Raw genomic sequence first — 21,855 nt, forward strand, 5'->3', positions numbered from 1 at the left:
TACTTTAAGCTCAATTTGTATAATTTGAAAAAAGAGAACCTTTTTAAAGAGACTATTATTAGTTATTTATTTGACATCCTTTGCCACGGAATATCAGAACAGGTTAGAGCTCCTTGAAATATGATCACACATACTTTACTACAATTAATGGTCCTTTTAACGTTCGTAATTTTCTTTAATTAATAAATGCTATATTTCTACATTCTATGGGGCATTGGACGCTCATGGTGGGCCACGCTCGTGAGTTCAGATTATTTTAATAATTATCGTTTATCTTGATTGTAATTAAAATGTATTTATTCTGTTAGTTTCTGTTAGCTTGTTAGTTCTGCTGTTTTGGTTTAGTGCATGAGTATGATCTGTGTAACAAAACCTTGCAATAAGAATCAAATATAATATTAAGCATACCTCTAATATTTTCGTTTTCATTCTTTTTTCAAATGGAATCAAGATATTTTATTTAATTGAATATTTTCGCTCTCTTCACACATAATGTGCTCAGTGTTCGATGTTTGAGAATGGAAGCCTAAGTTTTAAATAAAACCTATTTGCTTTAATAGCATTCAATCATCCAAATAAAGTTTGAAAACAACTTATCAGCGCAAACAACGATCGCTCAAAAGATTTAAGTTATTAGCAACTTTGATACTGTATCTCATAAATAAAATAGTATTTATATATTCACTCGGTTATTATACATGTATCTACAAAAAAATAATTACAAACGTAATTGTACCTGATATCCCTTGCAAATGAAGTTAATTTAAATTCATAATGCAACAATTATAGCCAGACGGCAAACAATTTAAAATACTCGTCGAATAATTCAATTGAACATTATATTGCAGTCCAACCAGCCATTAAAAAAATACAATCAAGAAATACAATGACATAGTAATAATAATTAATAATCGTTACCTCACTGCAGGAGCCTGCTGAGGGACTTATGTTGTAGTTAATAAAAAAGTTAATTCATTTAATTTATGTTAACGATAATATATCGTTAAATACTAGTATGGTTAAGGTTGTCATTTTTAATTATCATTATCGAATGGACCAACATAACAAAACGAGTGAGTCGTTAATTCCATAGTTGCGGTCCATATTTTCTGTATAACGTGACAATCGATGTATACAGACTATGGAGATGAAAAAGAACCTGATTTTCCCATTTTTGTTTTATTCTCCGACATTTAAACACATTATTTAGCATAATATTATGTCACATACATTTTTGTTTAAAAGTGTAATAAATACTAATATATCTACAGCTTTTATTACTTATATTATATGTATTGAGGTTTTAATTTGGTTTAAAATGTGCTCTTGAAATTTAAGCTGACATCCTCAGAATAGACGTAACATTGCGACTGTGACAACAATCACAATGATCTTAGTCTATTATTTCAGTAAGAAAACTTATTTATATTTCTTTTTTGTAACGCTAATTTGTAGAGTTGTCGGTGTCAGTATGGATATTATGTGCGACATAGTATATTAATTTCGATCAAAAAGATCCTTTAAATTTAACAGATTTATCAATTTTGCGTAGGTAGTTTTTGAAAGTGTATATCTAATCTCGACTTTTTCACTATTAATCATTATTGAGACTCGTGTGAAATGTACTCAAATCTCTTTCGAATTCGCCGTTTGCTGGTCAATTATGTTACATAACATAACTTTCTCGTGATTGATCGTTTATAGTTAGGGAGGCGAGGTAGCTAAATGGCGTAATTCAACGGCGCCGTCGAGACCTATCAAAATCGAAAGATAAAATAATTTCGAAAAGAAAAGCTCGTATGGTAAAAACCATTTTAGCGGTGGGTTTGGCGTGTACGGTTTTTCAAAAATGTTAAAAAAAACAGTTACTTGGGCATTCTCGAGCGCGTCAGATATTCATACTACGTATGCCCCAAGTGCCTCTGATAACAACGGTATACTAATCTGCCGGTTTGCGTGGTGGGGGTAGGAATATAAAGTAGTCAAAAATGCAAAAAAAAAAAATTTACTCGAGCGCGTCAGATTTTTGGAAGGGGTGTTAAATAGGCCCCAAGGAAGCTCCCTCTAAAAAAACTGACGATTTCGGCGTGACGATAAGTTACGATGAATTTTTGAAAATGCAAAAAAAAAAAGTTATTTTGAAATACTCGAGCGCGTCAGATTTTCATAGGGGAGGTTTATCTCGGAATCCTGAAAGCATATTTTCTTAATCTGACAAAAATGTTGGTGGGTTCTCTTAATCTGACCGAAAAAGGTTTTTTGGTTTCTTTTTTTTTTCTTTCTTTCTCCTTGATAAAACGGGGATTTTAAGAATGACAATATAGATATACTCAAAAAACCGGGAGTTTGAGTTTTTATGATGCTTCAAGTCAAAAAGTTTTAACTTTGGACAAAAATGTAAAGAGACCTTTATTGTGTAAAATAAAATTACCTTATTTGTTTATTTAAACTTTTTTTTTGTAAAATGTATCGTTCGCGACTTATATGCCGCAACGCGTTTTTCGGAAGACGAAATGGCTCCTCCACACTTCCGGTCATGCGGAAACCGGCAGATTTTGTATTTTTAGTAAGTTTTAGATTATATTCTTCAAAATAAGAAATAAAAAAATCGCGCTCGAGAATGCCGGATTAACGTTTTTTTTTTACAAGTTCGCGACCCTATAACTCGGCGGCGTCAAGCACTTATCGTCAGATTAGTTAAATTTAGTCTTAAAACACTAAAATCAACCCCCAATATCTTAATCTGACGCGCTCGAGTATTTCAGACTATCGATTTTTTTTTACTAATCTGATCGTCTATCCTAGGCGCGCGTCACTACATATAGAGCTAAATACTTTACAAGGTTGTTCTATTAGGTCTAAGGTATCTCTCATATCTTAAACTGCCACGCTCGAGTATTACCGAAAATTCCCCTATTCGCCTCCCTAACTATTACCACCTAATGTGGCCAAGGTCAGTTGAATTAATTTACTTATTAATAAATTCAATCGTTCTAGACATGCAATCAATTTAGTTTAATGAGCTTTGCCGGCACGAATCGCCAATATGAGGGTTAAGTTCCAAGTTGGTTTATTGATCAATATAATGTGTTTGAGAATTTATAGGTCAATCAGTACATATTTAATAACATTTCGTTTTCATAGGCCACGGTAATATCGACGTATATCAATGTTATAAATGATTTGGTTTTAGAAGCTTTTATATTCTTGCAAAAATTATCAAAATTGCTATTCAAAAATAATAAAACCTCATAGCTACATCAAAAGTCACACGTCAGAAGTCAGATAAGAATTATGAGTAATCAAACGCGGTGTTATGACTATGAAGCAATGTCTCACAGACAAGCTTTGAATAAGATGCAGAGATTTAGCAACAATTTTATCAGAATCTTAATTATATACTGGGTGGGGCCTGTAAGACGAGTAAATAATTTAACACAGATTGTACTCAATGTTTTTCAATAACTATTAAAAATTAGGAAGTGTTAGATTTCCTATTTTGCATTCAAGTTAAATAATATCTTTCATAAACGCGTTCATCGTTATAATTGATGGTTAATAAATTGAATAAATTGCGTCTTAGAATAAACTTTAAAGTTCACAAAAAATCAAAACACGTTATTTTTAATAGTCGTTGAACAAATGTTGGTCAGATTAAGCAGTACAACCTGCACTCCTGCAGTTTAATTTGTTGCTGCTGTTATAAGCTCCACCCGGTATCTATAATATTCAAGTGAAGTAAACGACGTACTTATACGACATAATTTTTTGTCTTACGTATGAGATTGATTGATCTAGCCCAAAGCGATAAGTAATTATTTTCCCCACTTACCCGTCCCTTTTCGACCGGATAGTGTAAATGAGGAAAAGTAATTAATGGCTGACGTCCAAAGTCTATTCTATCTACTGATTGTTTTACTACCACCAACTAAAACTAAATAAAAGTTTTCCTTGACATCTCCGATCTCATCTCATTATGGCTTTTGACACTTGCCAACTCCTGGGTTTGAAACTTTTCATATCATTTGATAACATTACAAACATTATTGATACCGCCTCTGAGCCCATTGGCAACTGAATCACAGATTTCCAGATTTTAATCTATAAAATAAAAAGTTTATACAAACTACTCGTAATCATATATGTAGCCTATGAATAACGGCATGGCTTATGCACAATTAAAGCTTATTACGTGAATGAAATAAATGGATATTACTTAATTACTTATCGGGGATTTCGCATTTGAAAAGCAGAATATAGCACTGCATGGAAAATTACCGCTTATTAGAATTCAAATTTAAATTGGTTCACTGGCATGAAATGTAGGCTCATACTGTGGTTATATATTTACTATATTTTGTTAACGAAAGGTTACATTCAAATGGCGATAGAGGCATCGTTGCTGCCTTGCTGTTGCGTCGTTACTGCTATAGCGCGTGTTTCGACTGCAAAAACGTCCCGTGCGCACACTAGCCCGCGCTAGATACGACGACAGCGCTAGACCACATTTTAATGCACTCGGGATCCTGACACTACCATCCGTATCCATTTTTCAAATAGCTGTATTTGCTAGGGAGAACATAGCGCTATACGGCAAGAGAGGCGATGGATCTGCCCGGGTCACCCGAAACGCGCACTTGTTAAAAACAGTCTCCCATAAAATTAAAAAAAACGGGAAAACTGTTTATGTTGCTGGTCCGGTAATATACAACAAGCTGCCAGTCTCTATCACAGAAGTGGTAAAGCTTAGTTTCTTCAAAATAAGACTAAACAATGGCTAGTCAAATAAAGCTTTTATAGTTTCCAAGAATTTCTTGATTATAAAAAATAATATAATTTATTAATTTAATTTAATTGTAATATTAAGTTGAGGTAAACATAATAGATATAAGATGTGTAGAAATAAGTTTGAAATTGTGACCTGTAATATCTTATTACCAATAAATTATGTCTATGTCTATAGCATTGAATGATAAAATGAGTGTCGGGTTGAATGTTATGTTGCAATGTGGCAACGATAGCAAAGTACTTATTTTATCATGAAAATTAACAGTGGCATCAATCTCGTCAACGCTGCAGCAGTAACGATGCAACAACAACGCTGCCGCAGCCGCTATCCGAATGTAACCTTAAACCGTTTTTACATATTTAGGGGAACCGACATTACAAGACAAAACGCACTGCCTACTTTTCCTCGACGCGATTAGTCGTATTTTTGGCATTCTCATAGTTTAGGTTTGGAAAACGCTAGAGAGTCGACATTTTTAGGATGCCTTGTAGTTAGTTCATAGTCGAAAGTCTTGTGAGGCTAAAATTTGGCATGCAGACAATAGTTTATTTATTAAACACCCTAAGATTGTGTCCGTTAGTTTACATGTAATATAGATTAGGTTTATTTGTAATCTTCCTGCTGTCAGCTTATAATTTAACTAGCGCGATTTTACAATTTTACGATGACATATTCTCATTTGGTGAACTGAAATTCACTTTTACCTACCATGTAACTCCTTACAAGGGAGGTACTTAAACACATCTATAAACATGAACACAATGGTTTTTGTAGTCCTTGAATTTGGTGTGGTATTAGCAGATATTGGAATGCTAATAACAAAACAATTTTTTATACGGGTATATACGGATTCATATTAAGGAGCCAAGCCGCGGACGGACGGACAGACGGACATGGCGAAGTTATAAGGGTTCCTTAGTTAACTACAGAACCCTAAACACGGCCTTTTCGGTCCTTTGTTATCAATCTTTGTCATGATAAGACCAATTAGAAAGACTGTTGACCCACGTTTTATATTAAACGTCTTTCCGCACACCCTACTGTTTCTGCAAGATGTTGTTTTTATAGATTTAGAGCTTATCAATTTAGGACTTGCACAGTAAAAGGCTTGGTACCTACTAAGAGATCAGTACAGCTACCACCAGTTTGACACTGACATATTCGCTAGCGTGAGCGTAAATTACTTTCTATGCATCTCGCTCGTACTGGCATATTAGTGCGAGACGTTAGCGAATATGTCAGATTGACACTGCTAAGGCAGTCGTAGTAAGGCTAAAGATAACTGTTTCGTGTAACAGGCGTTGTTAGTCTTGGCAACACTTTGCATGAAATGATTTTGGTGGATTTTTTTTGACTGCCGCAACACAACCACACGACGATGCCACGTTTCGCGCAACGACGATCTATTCATTAATAACTTGACAGTGACAGATTTCTTAAATAGGTATTAAACTTTACTGTGAATTGATTGTGTTGTGGTCGTGCGGTCGAGAATGTCACATCAGTTTGCACATGACTAAATCTATGTTGCTATAATATAATATGTTTTACAAGCTTTTATTTAACATGCCCTGTTAGTTATTTTGTAAGCGTGGGTCAAATATTGGAAACTAAATTTGACCCACTTTCCGATTGAGCTGAATTTTTGCATGAATCGGATGGCAATGCACATTATGATAACATGGAGCTGATCTGATGATGGAGACAGATGACCATGGGAACTCTGTGATAAAATTACGCAAAGTAATTGTCTAGGTGAGTATTAGATGGAAAGAAAAGTACAGTCAGCGATAAAAGCTTATACCAAAAATGAAATTATTGCCTAAAACTTATTTTATTACTTTAATGACCGAGTTTAGTGCAATGTGTAGGTATAATATAAATTGCTAATAATTCCTTGTTTCATTTCAGGTAAGCCGACTTCGTACAAAACACGAAATGTAAGGTAACATATCCAGAACATCTGTCAAGGAGCGATTTACACCGATTGACCCACAAACTACATTTTGCACCTTTCTCGGAAACAGAATGCACGACCTTGTCAAAAAAACTGGAATGCATTCCAAACAGACTTAAGTGCATCCACTTTATAATAAAATACGCCACTTTATAAATAAGTAAGTCAGAAACGCGATCCAACCACACTTTTTTTGACGCATTCTGCAGTTTTGGTTACCTTAAGGCTATATCTAAATAGTGCTATAGTATTTTGAACATAGCTTCATAAGCATAGAGTTGTAAATCCATTCCACGTTAAAATCAGTCATTGAGATAGGTCGCCGTGTTAAGACCTTAACCTTACTAAAATAAGGCTGAGTATTGCATGGGTAATCAGAGTCCCATCTGAGTGGCATGAAAGCGCCATCGGCACGTGTGTGTAGAGCATCTGGCTCCCAATTAGGATATCATTGTCAAAAGCGGCCGGAGAATGCTCGTATTAGCTTTGTTTTTGTTATACGTAGGGGTGTACTCGTACTGATAGGAAAAAAGATATGTATCCTACACTGACATCATTATCGAGTCTTGTCAAGTGGTCTTGCGCTTGACACTTCATTTATAATCATAAGATATTTCCAAGATACCTATATGAAACAAGTTCCCTTTTGTTAAAGTTTTCTTCAGAAAAACAACGGGCAAATATCCAAGAAAAGGTTAACAGGGATTTAACGGGTATGAGCTCATAACTTAGTCAGTATTCCAGGTTAAACTAAATTGTAGTAAGTATATTTAATAAAATGATATAAACACATGACCGATCTTTTTCTTAATTATATAGCCATTAAAGCCTGTTACAAAGTCAGGCATATTATTTCACTAACTTATTTTAAGGTTCACAAAAATACGATGTTTAATGCATTGCATTCCCTATAGCGCAATTCGCTCAATGTTTTGAACGAGTTCAAGGGAATGTAAAAAGATTTGAGGAAGAGATATTAAACTACAACGTTTCTATAGAGTACCAGCTGCTTGGAGAGCAGCTGTTCCAGCAAATCGTTGCAAAAAGTCTCACTATGGCAAACTATCACGTTCGAGCAATTATGGCGCCCGGGTATGTCCCGGGTAAATAATATTTTTATGCACAAACAATACAAAAAATAACCAATGCCTATAGACAACTCCATGCTACCATTTTACTATTAACTGGGTAAAACAGTCTTCAGTTAAAAATTTTAAGTTACAAATGTAAGTCTTAGAGCCTGTTTCACAATGTCCAAGTAAAGTCTTGAATAAGCTACTTGCCACTTATCTGACGAATTAAGTCATCGTTGACGTTTTACAATCTTCAAATAAACATAACTGGTTGGTGAATACCTTTACAACTTAAGGTAGTTTTATTTGGAAGTTAACTTATTTGTTGTTACTGTATACGGAGCTTAAGTTGTATACGATCAGCACTTAATGGTGCATGTGCATGTAAGCAAATTACAATTTTAGCTAATTCATAAACATTGATCGAGGGTTTGGATGCCACTCGGGGTGAATGACCTGAATAACAGCTTATTTAATGTCGTTAATATTTCGGATGGAACGCGAACTATTTAAGACTTTGTAAATATGTATGTTTAGTTATATGGGCAAATTTGGTTCAACATGCAGCTGTAATAAAAGAAATGACAGTGGCTTCAAACTAGAAAATATTAAAATACGCATTCTCAAGCATAATATTATTATTACGACTAAATTACAGATTCGAAGTCCGAAACCTATGATAAGCCATTCAAAAGCAAAATTTCTATGAAAGACTTATTAATAATTCTCCAAAACAAGCAAACTCCATAAGATCAACAAAGCCTGAAATGGGTTGTTTCCGGATGTTTAAATATCCTAATCAAAATAAAGAATTCAAAATTCGTATAGGTATCACCATATAGGTAACTTTCTAGGTACCTGTTAATAATGACTTAGAAACATCGAACTAGTTTTAGTAGATAATTATTTGTTACCGGCATTAATAAATAAGACTTAAAGTACGCCACGATTATATAAAAAAGTATTCTTATACCTTTACTTATGTCAAACTTGATCATAAATCTGAGACATCAACATCATCAGCTGATCAGCTAAAGGGCTTGAATTGAATAGTTTGCTATGATTTAATGTCTTAGGTATTTTTGACAGCAACGGCTTAGTATTGTAGAAATACTATAAACAAAATACTACAAAATAAATAAATAAATATTATAGGACATTATTACACAAATTGACTAAGTCCCACAGTAAGCTCAATAAGGCTTGTGTTAAGGGTACTTAGACAATTATATACATAATATATATAATATATAAATTTTTATAAATACTTAAATACATAGAAAACACCCATGACTCGGAACAAATATCCATGCTCATCACACGAATAAATGCTCTTACCAGGATTTACCAGGATTTAGGAGGACGAAGAACTATGTATTGAGATGTACCTACCTGCTAAACCTAACCTCTGAGGCTGCAATGACAATTTTTGGGTGTACTTATTTTGTATCTACTGATACAAAATAAGTACACTCAAAAATTCTCATTGCAGTTGTTTTATAGAGATTCTAATAATGAGTTTTTTGCGCATTGTTCGCTCATATTATAACACAGCTTGACAACATTATTAATCACAAAAACAGAATTTTCAAAGCAATAGACAACCTACTAAACTATTTTATGGCGGTAATAAAAACATATGTTTTTTGCCTCGACACAACAATGAACATACAAATCAACCGCGCGTGTTGATGTAGCAAATTAAATCAATGTAAGGACGAGGCATTGTACAAACCTGCGCGTGGGCGGATGCAAAACGGATCGCGTTTAGTGATGTATCAGGGGTTGCTTGCTCGATATCGATAAAAACATTTATGAACAGATTTTGATCAAAGACGTTGTCTTAGTATACAGGGTGATTTCTGGGTCGTGATCCAGAACCACCTTTTCTGAATCTATAAATGATTTACATTATCATACGGTAGTATTCGATTGAAAGATAATTAGTTTGATTTTTATTATTTTTCAAGTATAATTAATCTTATACGAAGTAATCATGGTCACCCTATTACTTTTGACATACGCCGTATGGAAAGCGACAAGACGTCACATTGAGTAGGGTGACCAAACTGTATGCAAACATGTTTTTTTCTACTTGTCATCTGAAAAATAATCATAATTATTGGTGATAATAAATAATGAGCAACATCATTAGACTCATCTTTGAATTCTGTGTGATGTCTTGTTGTCTTGCTCCACGACCCCGAAATCACCCTGTAACTTTTAAGACTCAAAATTGTATGGAAACAAAAACGGAAATGTTTCTCTTATAATCCAAAAATCTCTATTTATAATATGCGTTTTTGTTTATTTATGTTCACCAAGGTTTAATATATACATGCCTACATATAATCACGCCTATTTCCCGGAGGGGTAGGCAGAGACCGCGGATTTCCACTTACTACGATCCGGACAAACCTCTTTCGCTTCCTTCACTTTCATAACATTCCGCCGGTTTAGGGTGCTCTTGACCTGGCCTTTCTTCAGGATTTCCCGATTTGATCATAGAAACTCCGGCGAGGTCTACCCCTTCCAGCTCCCTCTTCTACTTCTCCCTTATACACTCTCTTTGTTAGCCTTAAAACACTCATTCTTTCCACGATCACGAGTCCAAACCATCTCAACATACCTTTCTCAATATATAGTAATAATAGATATAGTATAATTATATCACAAATTATACACACCTGATATAGATTTTGGACCCGGGTACGTCCTTAAACTACGTTCAAAAGAGAGGTATGGGCATTGTGAATGTCATCTCGCTTTGTGTGGTAAGGCACAGCACAGCGGATGTCATTCCAGATCTAGAGCAGAGCCCAACTGGGGAAGTACCTCCACCTTACAGAAAACCGCAGCCAAATAACACTAGACCCTACTCATAGTGTTGTGTTCCTGCCGGTGAGTAAGGTTGCCAGAGCTCAACGAGAGGGGGGGGGGGGGGAGTTGGTCTGGAGTTGCAGGCGTACATAGGCTACGGAGACTGCTGACCATCAGGCGGGCCGTATGCTTGTTTGCCACCGACGTAGTATTTAAAAAAAAAACCTCGATGATATTATACTTTTATGAAATGAGAGTTATTTGTTTACTTGTCATATACCGATACCACATCAATCGCCCCTCCAATCAATAAAGTGATTGTGATTTCAGTAACGTAATTCTATGAAGGCAAGGTGAATTTATAATCGAATAATTTAAATGCAAATGGAAACGTAAACCAATTAATTTCCCACGAAAATAAATCATTGGGAAACTGCAACATCAAATGTTTGTTTTATGTTTTATTTGTTCAATATTTTTGCCTTGGTATAATTTTGTCGACAAGTTGGAATAGTTTGCTTCGGTAGGTTCTGTCTCATCTCTAGCCTAGCTTTTATGTGATGGGTTCAATAAATGTAATTCGAGTCGTGCAAAAAAAGCTTAACATGGATCTGCGGCTTTGACAATAAGGCCGGCTGTCCATTGAAGTTAAGGAATGCCGAAATAAGAGTTAAATGTATAATGTAGGTATGACTCTTTTTCGTCTAAAGGGATCACGATGTAGGCAGGTAGTGCTGCATTGTTTAATAAGATGTTATTGCTCCTGTTGTTTTTTTGTTCATTGTCTATCTATATATAATATAAACTCGATGCAAATTTTCGAGCCTTTTAGTATTCAAGCGAGCTTTAGTATATACCTATATATTAAATAAACAAATACATACCTGGAAAAATAATTATTCAAGTATTTTATGCTACCAATCTTTTCCCCCCTTATTCATAAAACTTTACGAGACTGAATTAGTTAAATTATATTTTATCCCTTTCTTACAAATTACATAAGTCAAAATGACAGATAAAGACAAACAATTCATAGCTACGCCATTCATGTCTATCTGTACCTAACCATTGTACATAAATGAACTACTTTCCCTTGACGTTCTTGGTACTCTTATAAGTTGCTAAAAACTGGCAGTATTCTCGATAATATGACCAAAAACACATGATTAAGCTGTCCAACATTAACTTAAATAAGATGTTGCCTCTATCTCGAGCATTTTACTTAAACTTTACCGGTTAACACCTCGGCAAGATAAGTAGGCTGGTAGTAAAATGGCAAAAATTACAGAAATTACATTAAAGCCCCCAGATTATAACCCTTGGTCCGCAATCAGCAGTTTGTGGGATTCCGACATACTTCGCAAACTCATTACTTTCCCTTGTCCGGTTGGATTCCAATCTTTCCGTAATTTAAGAGGCAGGTTGGTAAGTTTGAATCGACGATTTCGCAAAACAATATTTTTTACAGGAGGCCAGACGAACTTTAAAACTCTAAATCTTAATCTATTATTCAAATCTTATGTATCTCGCCCGCACTTACAGGTATATTAATCACTCCCACTTGTATACAAATATCATCAATATATTAATATCTATAACATTTTTAAATCTCAACTCGTTCTGCAAGCTCAAATATTTGTTAATTCGGAAAACCCAAAAAACCCTGGCTGGCTTTTGTCCTGAGTTACCTGATTATCGTAATGTTTTAGCAATGAAAAAGTAAATATAATTATATCTTAACAATATTACCTATAGCTTTTCCTATATTTAAATTATTCGTCGCCATTGGAGACATGTTTCGAACACATCGGGGGTCCTTCCTCAGGCTTGAGTGCTCGCGACAGTTGCACTCCGTAGTTTTTCTATGCAACGAAATTAGGGGAAATGGTGCAATTGTGTCTTTCTGTTTTCTATTTAGCGTTTTGTCTCCACAACATGAGTTTAAATTTTAAATATAGAGGAACTCCTTCCTCTGATTGAGTAACTTAGAATCCCCTGGATTTGGGCACCCTTACATAATATATTTAATTGGATATAAAACCTGACAAATATCTCTGGGTTTCATGAAAAACGACGATTAAATAGAATACTCGCTGTACAAATGTCGGTCGGTCTAGTACATTAATGTTTTGCCATTGCTAAAATGTCGTATGTGACTATGATTCATGTGCGAAAATACGTTTTGGGATTCTAGTATTCCAGAATTTCCAGTCCATTTAAGACACAGACCATTTGCCTGCTAGATGAAACATATGGGGTCGATACGTACTAACCATGCATAAAAGCGATCCACGTTTTACTTGCTTCGATGTTTAAATCTCGCGTAGGTATATAAAAAGAGAAAACCTAAAAGTGAGTTCTAAAAATACAAAGGGAATTATCAGTAGAAATGAGTAAGTACGAGTATGTTCGTTTTAAAAATGTTCTGCGTTTGCCTGCTTAGGAACTTCTATGGTTGCATGCTGATATTCGTTATTCTTAATTTCTAGTGTTTGCAAATACTTCACAATGGAATCTGTCTGAGGTAATCGATGATTCTTGGCGTAGTTAGACGGGGCGGTTTCCACGGGGGTTAATTTCCGCCATCTGCGGCAGTTCACATATAACAGCTTCAAAATAAAAACGAACCAAGTCGAAAACAAACACTTTCCAAAAACAACCTTATTTCGGCGCCTCAAGATTCTCAATTAGAATTTATATTTTTATCGTAAATACTTTTTCGTTCGTTTATTAAGTACCCCGGCGCCTGCTGAACAATAAGAAGTTATTTGAGATGTTCGGTGTCAACGTTGTCGCCCGGGGAACGGGAAATTAGGAGACGTGTAGTATATATGACTACCTATTTAATATACTTTTTCCGACTCTCCGGTTGTGAAAAATACCCCGAAGAGTTTTAATACGAGCGGAATTATTTTCGAAATAGCCTAAAAAATAAAAACAACAACGAGTCGTGTTACAACACGTGGACACAGTTGAAAACTAAACACTAGCACACTGCTCTCCACACATATCAGTAGCCTTACCACGAGTTTGACACTGACACATTCGCTAGCGGGTGCGTAATTTAGTTTCTATTGGCACATAACGCTCGCACTAACATGCCAGTGGATATGTTCGTGAATATGTCAGTATTGTCAGTGATATTTTTGTAGTTCAATAGTTAAACAGTGGCCGGGAAATAGGGAATTGATTGTCATTCGATTGTGATATAGTAATTAGTAAACAATTAAATTGTACGAAATGAGGATAGGTAACACAACGTAAAAACATCAAAACCTTATTTATAATATGACCATAATGTGAAAAAGGAGTCCGCAAATAATTATGGATACGTATCTAGCTTAGTAAATACTGACGCTGACTAGTCAAGTCAGCATAATATATAATACAGTCAGAATAGAGTTTGGGATTTCTACATACCATAAAAACAAAGGACGATATAATATCGATAGAAAATCCGTTGAATAAGGGCGTCCACACACTGGCCCTTTATGGCCCATAAACGAGCCATAGCGTCATACGGTTTAGTGCGTCGGGTCAGGCCACCTTAAAACAGTGATTGGATGTCCCGGCTGCCATACAAATTGGTTTTTAATCCTAATATTAATATTAGTAACGGATCAGAAATCAGATCAGGAATCAGAGCAAAATTCGAGAAATAAATAGGTACTGTTATTGTTGCGTATTGTTGTTTCTCTAGGTAAACCTCCCTGTCATGTGCAAAACATTTTCAGCAATTTTTGACTTAAAATTATGCATGACAAGGGTGACCCCTTGTCATACATATATGTATCGTTCTTACTTACAACCTTATGGCTACGCTACGCTATTTTTAACTACGCTCCAATACAAATGCGGCGCCACGCGACGTAAGCGCCAACCGCCTTACCTTACCTTAGGTACCTTTAACCGTCGAATGATACATATAATTATGTACAGTATGTCGGAGATTCATAGGAGCTTAGTATATAACATGTTAGCATCAAAAATATTTTTGATGCACGCTTTTATTTCTGACTAATATTTTTGTACATAATGAGCCTATCTAATTAACCTACAATGTGTTTGGTTTTCCGAAAAGTTCTTTTGGCCGCTTTCCGACTGCATATTCGTAGTGAGATTTGTTCCATGGTAGCATAAATATTATTGCACTGTCATCGGAATTACGGAAATATACTAAATTCCAAGTCAATCAGACACCGGGAAGGGACCATTTAGTGAATTAAATATACATTTGAATATATTATTATATCCAAAAAAAAAATAGGGCAATTCTTACACAAATTGACTAAGTTCCGCGGTAAGCTCAAGAAGGCTTATTTTGTGGGTACTCAGGCAACGATATATATAATATATAATTACTTAAATACATAGATAACATCCATGACTTAGGAACACATGTCTGTGCTCTTTACTCAAATACATATATGGAGTGAAGCAAAGTAAAAGCGTGTTAATAAATTACTTTATTACCTTTAGTGTTTGTGTTTGGCCCTATAGTTGACTGGTAGAGAATACCTTTTGGCATTAAGTCTGCCATTTGTACATCTTTGTGCAATACAGTTAAAATAAATAAAATAAATTAATATTATTTTGTATGGAATAGCGGCTGGAAACGGTCAACCCTTGACGTGATATCCTGTCGTTCGCCGCCAACGGCTTTTATAATCAACTCGCGTTTGACAGCGGTAGGTCAGTTATTTATGAAATGACAGAAGTTATTACGTAGTTAACATATAAAAACACGCGTGGCTGCGGCACTGGGGACAGTAAGGTTAGTTTATGAAATTCGGTATAAATAAATGTTGGTACTTAATGTGTAATGATATATTTTATTACGCATTACTTTTATCTATCGGTTATAAGTGCATAGGTATTTTTTTATGTCGTGTTAAGTAATCGGCTGCTCGGTCTTCATTTATTTCATGGGCTAAATTGTAGTAATTTTAACTGACTGAGAAATATCTATTATTTTAGCGTTTTGTCCGTGTCAATAATGTTGAAATGTTGATTTGTCATTCATCGTTACTTGTTTTCTTCTCATTTATCAAATGTTAACTGGAAGAGATTCCATAGAAGGATAAGTTTGCTTTTCTAGAGTTGCGTAGTTCACTATGAACATTTATAATTTCAAAAAAAATCGAGCAGCTAGAAAAAAATATGCGAAAGAACATCTTTCTTGGACTGCGGAAATGTGGGAAAAGGTAATCTGGAGCGATGAATCCAAGTTTTTACTGTTCGGAACAGATGGAATTACCTACGTACGACGTCCCGACAATGCTCGCTATGACCCCAAGTAGCAGCTCCCTACAGTCAAACACGGCGGCGGCTCCCTTATGGTGTGGGGCTGTTTCAGTGCATGTTACTATAGGTTTCCATACAGTCCGGAAGTTATTACAGGCCATTAGGATAACCGCAGGACTGCATGCGGTGAGTCCGTCTGTCTGAGCCCAAGTTATAAGCGGGTAACTGCTTCTATTTAAAATAAAACCGTCAAGAGCATGTCGGGCCATGCTCAGTGTAGGGTTTCGTAGTTACTCTTCCGTCACAATAAGCTAAACTGGAGCTTAAAGTATAGTAGATTGTTAACCAAGGGATGAAGCGGTACCTTTTACCCGAGCTAAACAAATAAGCAAATTTGCATAATCAGTACCTAATTAAAGTAACAGACTTACTTGCAATCGGAGACTTTGCATTTCTAAAGATAAATATCCCAAAGCGAAAAATATTTAGATTGCTATATAGATCAATAAAACACATATTTTAGAGTAAAATAAGCAAATTTGTATCTTAAATTTTAGCTGTTTACATGAATAATGCCAAATAACTTTAACAACCCATTTAATGTCGTAATAACGTTTAACTCTACTGAGATGTACGTCTTTTTACTATGAAGGGGAAACTTTTTGCGATAACTCAAAAACAGCTAAACTGATCATGTCCGCTATAGTTTTCATTTAATGTCTTTCTTAAGCTCTACTTCCACGATTTTTTGGACCTATGGTTCAAAAGTTAGAGGGGGGACACATTTTTTTTTTCTTTCGGAGCGATTACCTCTGCACATATTCACTTTATCAAAAAATGTTTGTTGAAGACCCCTATTACTTTTTAAAGACATTTCCAACGATATCCCACACACTGTAGGGTTGAAGCAAAAAAAAATTTTCACCCCCGCTTTACGTGTAGGGGAGGTACCCTAAAAAAAATTTTTTAGATTTTATTGTACGACTTTGTCGGTTTTATTGATTTATATGTCCATGCCAAATTTAATTTTTCTAGCACTAACGACCACAGAGCAAAGCCTCGGACAGACAGACAGACGGACATGGTGAAACTATAAGGATTCCTAGTTGACTACGGAACCCTAAAAACCAGAAATAGTACCAAAAAAAGCTAAGCAAGCGATCCATAGGTGCAATTTTCTTTGTAACATGCTACACCGCCTGCAGCAATACCTACTGTATTAGGTACGTCCTACACCATTATATACTACAATATTTAGCCCGAGTTCGCCCCTAGTACTCAGTTTTTGTAGATATTGATATTTTACATCAGTACAGATTTAAACGTGGATGCAACTGAAATGAAATACCTAAGCAGTTGTACCATCAATTGTATATATAGTACGGGAGTATCTGTGTGTTAACGGCGAGATGTCTTATATGTTCAATTTAGTAGTTGGTGCGATATATGGACATTTCATACTTTTATTTATTTGGAAATACTTTATATTTTACATTTCATACATGACGGTCATAGTTTTCACTACTTATTTCATTCTAAAAACTGACATTCTGACATCACTCATTGTATGGACAATGACGAGTGAAGTGAAAATTAGTACTCTAGTAAGTCATCTATGACGAGTCCTAATTTTCATTTCACTCGTCATTACTACGCCAAATTCAATTTTGGAAAATCACAAATAAGTACCATCTCAAACTGATAAACAAAAAGAAATTTCCTTTAATTTAATTTTCATAAACCCTCATTTATAAATGTTTTCATGGTGGGCCAGAGTTCAGTAAACAAGTAGCATGACAATTGCTGACTGATCGACTCGTGCGCCCATCAGCGGAAGCTGGAACTGCCCATTGTTGTCGGAGCAGTGGCGCACTTACATTCACAATAGATTGAATCCTGCGACACTATTCACAAACATAAATAAATAATATACTTAAATAAATATTATAGGACCTTATTACACAAATTGACTAAGTCCCACAGTAAGCTCAATAAGGCTTGTTTTGAGGGTAGAGGGTACTTAGACGACGATATCTCATATATAAATATGTATAAATACTTAAAAACATAGAAAACAACAATGACTCAGGAACAAATATCCATGCTCATCACATAAATAAATGCCCTTATCAGGATTTGAACCCGGGACCTACACTATCCACTAGGCCAAACCGGTCGTCAAGAAACATACTTCCCAATCACTACATATGATGCTTACAGACTTAAGTTTGAATCCTGGTAAATGAAAACATGTGTTTTTGCGTAGTTTTCTATAAATTAAACGTCAGTACCCATACCATGAGTCCCCATACAGTGTCAAAACTGACATATACGCTATCGAGAACGTAATCTACTTTCTATAAATCTCGCTCGCACTTATATTACGAGCGAGATGCATAGAAACTAAGTTACGTTCTTGATGGCGTTTATGTCAGTGCCGAACAGGTGGTAGCTACACAGGAGTACTATACAGGGCGTCCCAAGACTATAGGACTTAAAAATCGTAGATAGGATAATTTGGTGAAAGAAGACTTTGTGATTTTTAAAAGTCAGTAATTCATTTAAAGATAATCTAAGAATTTCTTGCTTCGTCTGGGAATAGAACCGGCTTAAATGTGAAAAAAACACCCCTATTTTTATGATGCCAATCGAAAGAATGGACAAAAAATAATAATTGTTCTTAAGTAACATGCTCTTGCTTTAGAGTTATTTCAAGCATATTTTCTTAATGGAATTTTGAAGAAAGAAAATGCGGCCTAGGCGCAGCTTGTGTCTTGCGAACCGCGAAACCTGATTTTACCGAGAGAGTTTAACATTACGGAATATGATGGCAGTATTTTGAGTGAAATATCTCAAAAATTAAATAAATACGTACAGTTAAAAATAAAACCATTCATTACGATTGGAGATCTTCATTTACTGCTTCGTAGACTTCGTAGACCAGGCTCCGCTTTCCGACATTTTGCTTTTCACGTTTTCACCTTGTTCTTTCATTTTGTTGTAAGGATTTGGGAATCATATTAAGTTAGGCATGAGCCCACTGCCCCAACAAATATGGGAAAGTACAAGAAAATAAAACTTAATAAAGACTTTCTACGTCGTACAAATAATAATAATTTAAAATAAAACTTATTTTCTCATTGAAAAGACGTAATAAATGCTGCTAACATCCGCCGTTTTGCTTGTATCTTTCTTTTGTATCATATGAAGATACACAACTAAATAAACTGCCATGGTATAATTGTGTTGTACTACTAAGTTGTTTGGTGTAAATAACTACGAGATCGGCATGCGAACTATTACCGTCAAGCTGACGGAACACTCAATCACCCACCGTTACTTTCATTACCAGTGCCCTATTCTCAGCCTCTTGGCTCCTCCTGCAAATAAAAATAACCCTTAAGTCATCGAAATAAAGATGTACTTGTCACAAACATAAAAACTACAAAAAAACTGAAGCTATCCTGTCTTTATCCAGTCATATAAAAAATGTCCGTAATACTACAAAATAAAGGAAGATAACGATGTGCGTCTAATGAACGTCATCGGAAAAAAGTGAACTTCGTAGGTTTTCTCGTATTTTCTTAGCTATACATCTTTAATCCATTAAAAAAGCCACTCGCAGCGGAAGACGGTGCGTTCAAAGAATAAAGTTCGTCGCAAGAAACCATTACATGTATCCTGGGCTGTAAAAAGTGCCACAGAATTATGAATGGATAAGTCCTCAATATAAGCGGAACTAGTAATTTTATTTAGCTTTTGATTAGATTTGACATCTAAGTCAGTCCTGTAAAAAAGCTTTCGGATCAAAGATATTTTATTAAATTGTATTACATTTTATGAGTCAAAACCTTTGTGACAGAACTTATGACCAGACTACGAGTGAGTATTATGTTTTTTTCTACGTTAACACTTCAAAAAATATTATTTACCTAGGTAAATGTGAATTATTATTATGTCATAAATAAAAATTTTCTTTTTATTTTTATTGTTAAATTACAAAAAATATGATCAAAGTATAATGGCTCCGCTTCACCACCCGCTTCAGCGTCCGCTGTCACTGAGCCCAGTCCCGCGCATCGTGACATGAATGAGCGTTTCTTGCTAGCCGCAAGTCATTTATTAACACAACGTACTGTCACGTCACTTTATAACAGCAGAAGATGCCTGAGGAATTTAATCAGTGGTTTATATTGGAAGTCTGTGTAGATATATTAAATTTCAAAACAATAATGTAATAGTTTCTTGTAGTACTCTATTGTAAAATGGATTGACTCTTCTCTGCAATCATGCCACCAAATTTAAGAATTATAAGTATGAAAGACATGCAATTATAATCACGCCAGCAAGGTTATAATTAACCTTTTAGCTATTGATGACAAACAATCTCACATTTTCTGGCCGGCTCTACTCTAATCCGACCTGCTGCTTGATTTTTTGAAAGAGTGAAGTTTCACTACACTTAAGTCGACCGGGATATAAACCGTGATTACCTTTTATATTGTTTTTATTTAGCTCCCGGATATCCTGGTCGATTTAAGTGTAGTGAAACTAACCGTGAATCATACAAAACTGATAGAGTGAAGTTTAGTCAGTTTGTAACTACGTAATTGTATAAAAAAACCAAATTTGCTGCCATTTCGCCTTTATCCAACTGCGGCAAAAGCTTAGCAAGTTGAACGTTTTTCTGTCGACAAATTAGATAACAAACTTAGTGTCGTATTTTGTTTTAGTTCAATTTAGACGAACAGTTGAATATCGACTTCCTTCAATACTTTTTACTTTAAAAATAAGGCGGGACTTTGAAAAAGTTTATTTTTTTAAATACATACCAACATTTCATAAGAACTCTGAATTTCTTTAAAATCTGCTTCTAAAATGGAATTCATTATGATTAAAATTGCAACCGGAGTTTTCACGGAGCCGGCAGGAAGGATATGCTTCATTTCCGGCTATTGACTGGGCCGTGCCTGGTGAAAAGTGAAAATTTCGCGACGGCCAAGTGAAAGTAAACTTTTATAAAATTTGAATTAACTTATTTGGTAGGTGTATACTAACCTTAAAATATATTTCGTAGGTCGTTGTTATCAAATCCATATAAAAATGTAATTAGCTACTACCGCGTTACTATTACATAATACAAACATAATTTGTACTTTTATTTTTTGTATTAAAATGAACAAGCAAAATAAAAGTGTGTGACTTTTTTTATCAAAACACACTGTTGGTTGTCATCCTAGATGATATTCTAGTATGTATATATGTATGTATGTTACTTCACTTAAATACGTTAACAAGGAACAGACAAAACAAAATTAAAAAAAATGTTATGTACAAAGGTGAACTTATCCTAAAAGGACACGTCAACAATTTTAGTACATATTGTGTTGTAAAAATAAAATTCGGATAGGTAACATTTTTCAATACAGATAACTCAGTGCATTTTGTATTTATAATATCGATGTCGACGGCCGATCGTAATATCCGCCAGATTATGAAATTCCTAGGCATATCGTGAAACGTGAAAATCATTGTCTCGTACCTCTGGATATTTTATACTAGTTATTCTGGAAATTTTGTCCTTCGGGCATCTGAAGCAATTTAACGACCCTATCCCGGCTATCTTATGTTAGTTTAATGTGAATACCGTCAAAACATTACAATCGGGCGGATTTTCTGATCGGACCCCGACGTCGATATTATTTCGTTGGAGCACCATTTCTGAGAACTGATTTACAAAATAATAAAATATTACTCGCTGTAAAAAAGCTGGGGCTTTAAATTCACTTCAATAACTATAAATTAAATCAATCTATACATTAAAGTGGTTTAGCGACCCAACAGGCTGCTGGCTAATATATTTAGTAGACAAACTTCGGCTGCCGGCCTCCAATATTGGCGTTGGCATGGGTATTGGCAAACAAAGAAGTTTGCTCCTTTATTGGCCTGGGTGACTTAATTACGAGGTCCGC

The 21,855-nt window shown here is 35.1% G+C and overlaps 1 protein-coding gene across 3 annotated transcripts in view; it reads left to right on the top strand.

Moving 5' to 3' along the window:
- Positions 1–21,855, top strand: part of LOC133534403 (rho GTPase-activating protein 7) — a 345,027-nt gene that overhangs the window by 105,005 nt on the left and 218,167 nt on the right. The gene's annotated exons all lie outside the window — the stretch shown is intronic.

The sequence above is a fragment of the Cydia pomonella genome, chromosome 2 (genome assembly GCF_033807575.1).
Source record: "Cydia pomonella isolate Wapato2018A chromosome 2, ilCydPomo1, whole genome shotgun sequence".
Lineage (NCBI taxonomy): Eukaryota > Metazoa > Arthropoda > Insecta > Lepidoptera > Tortricidae > Cydia > Cydia pomonella.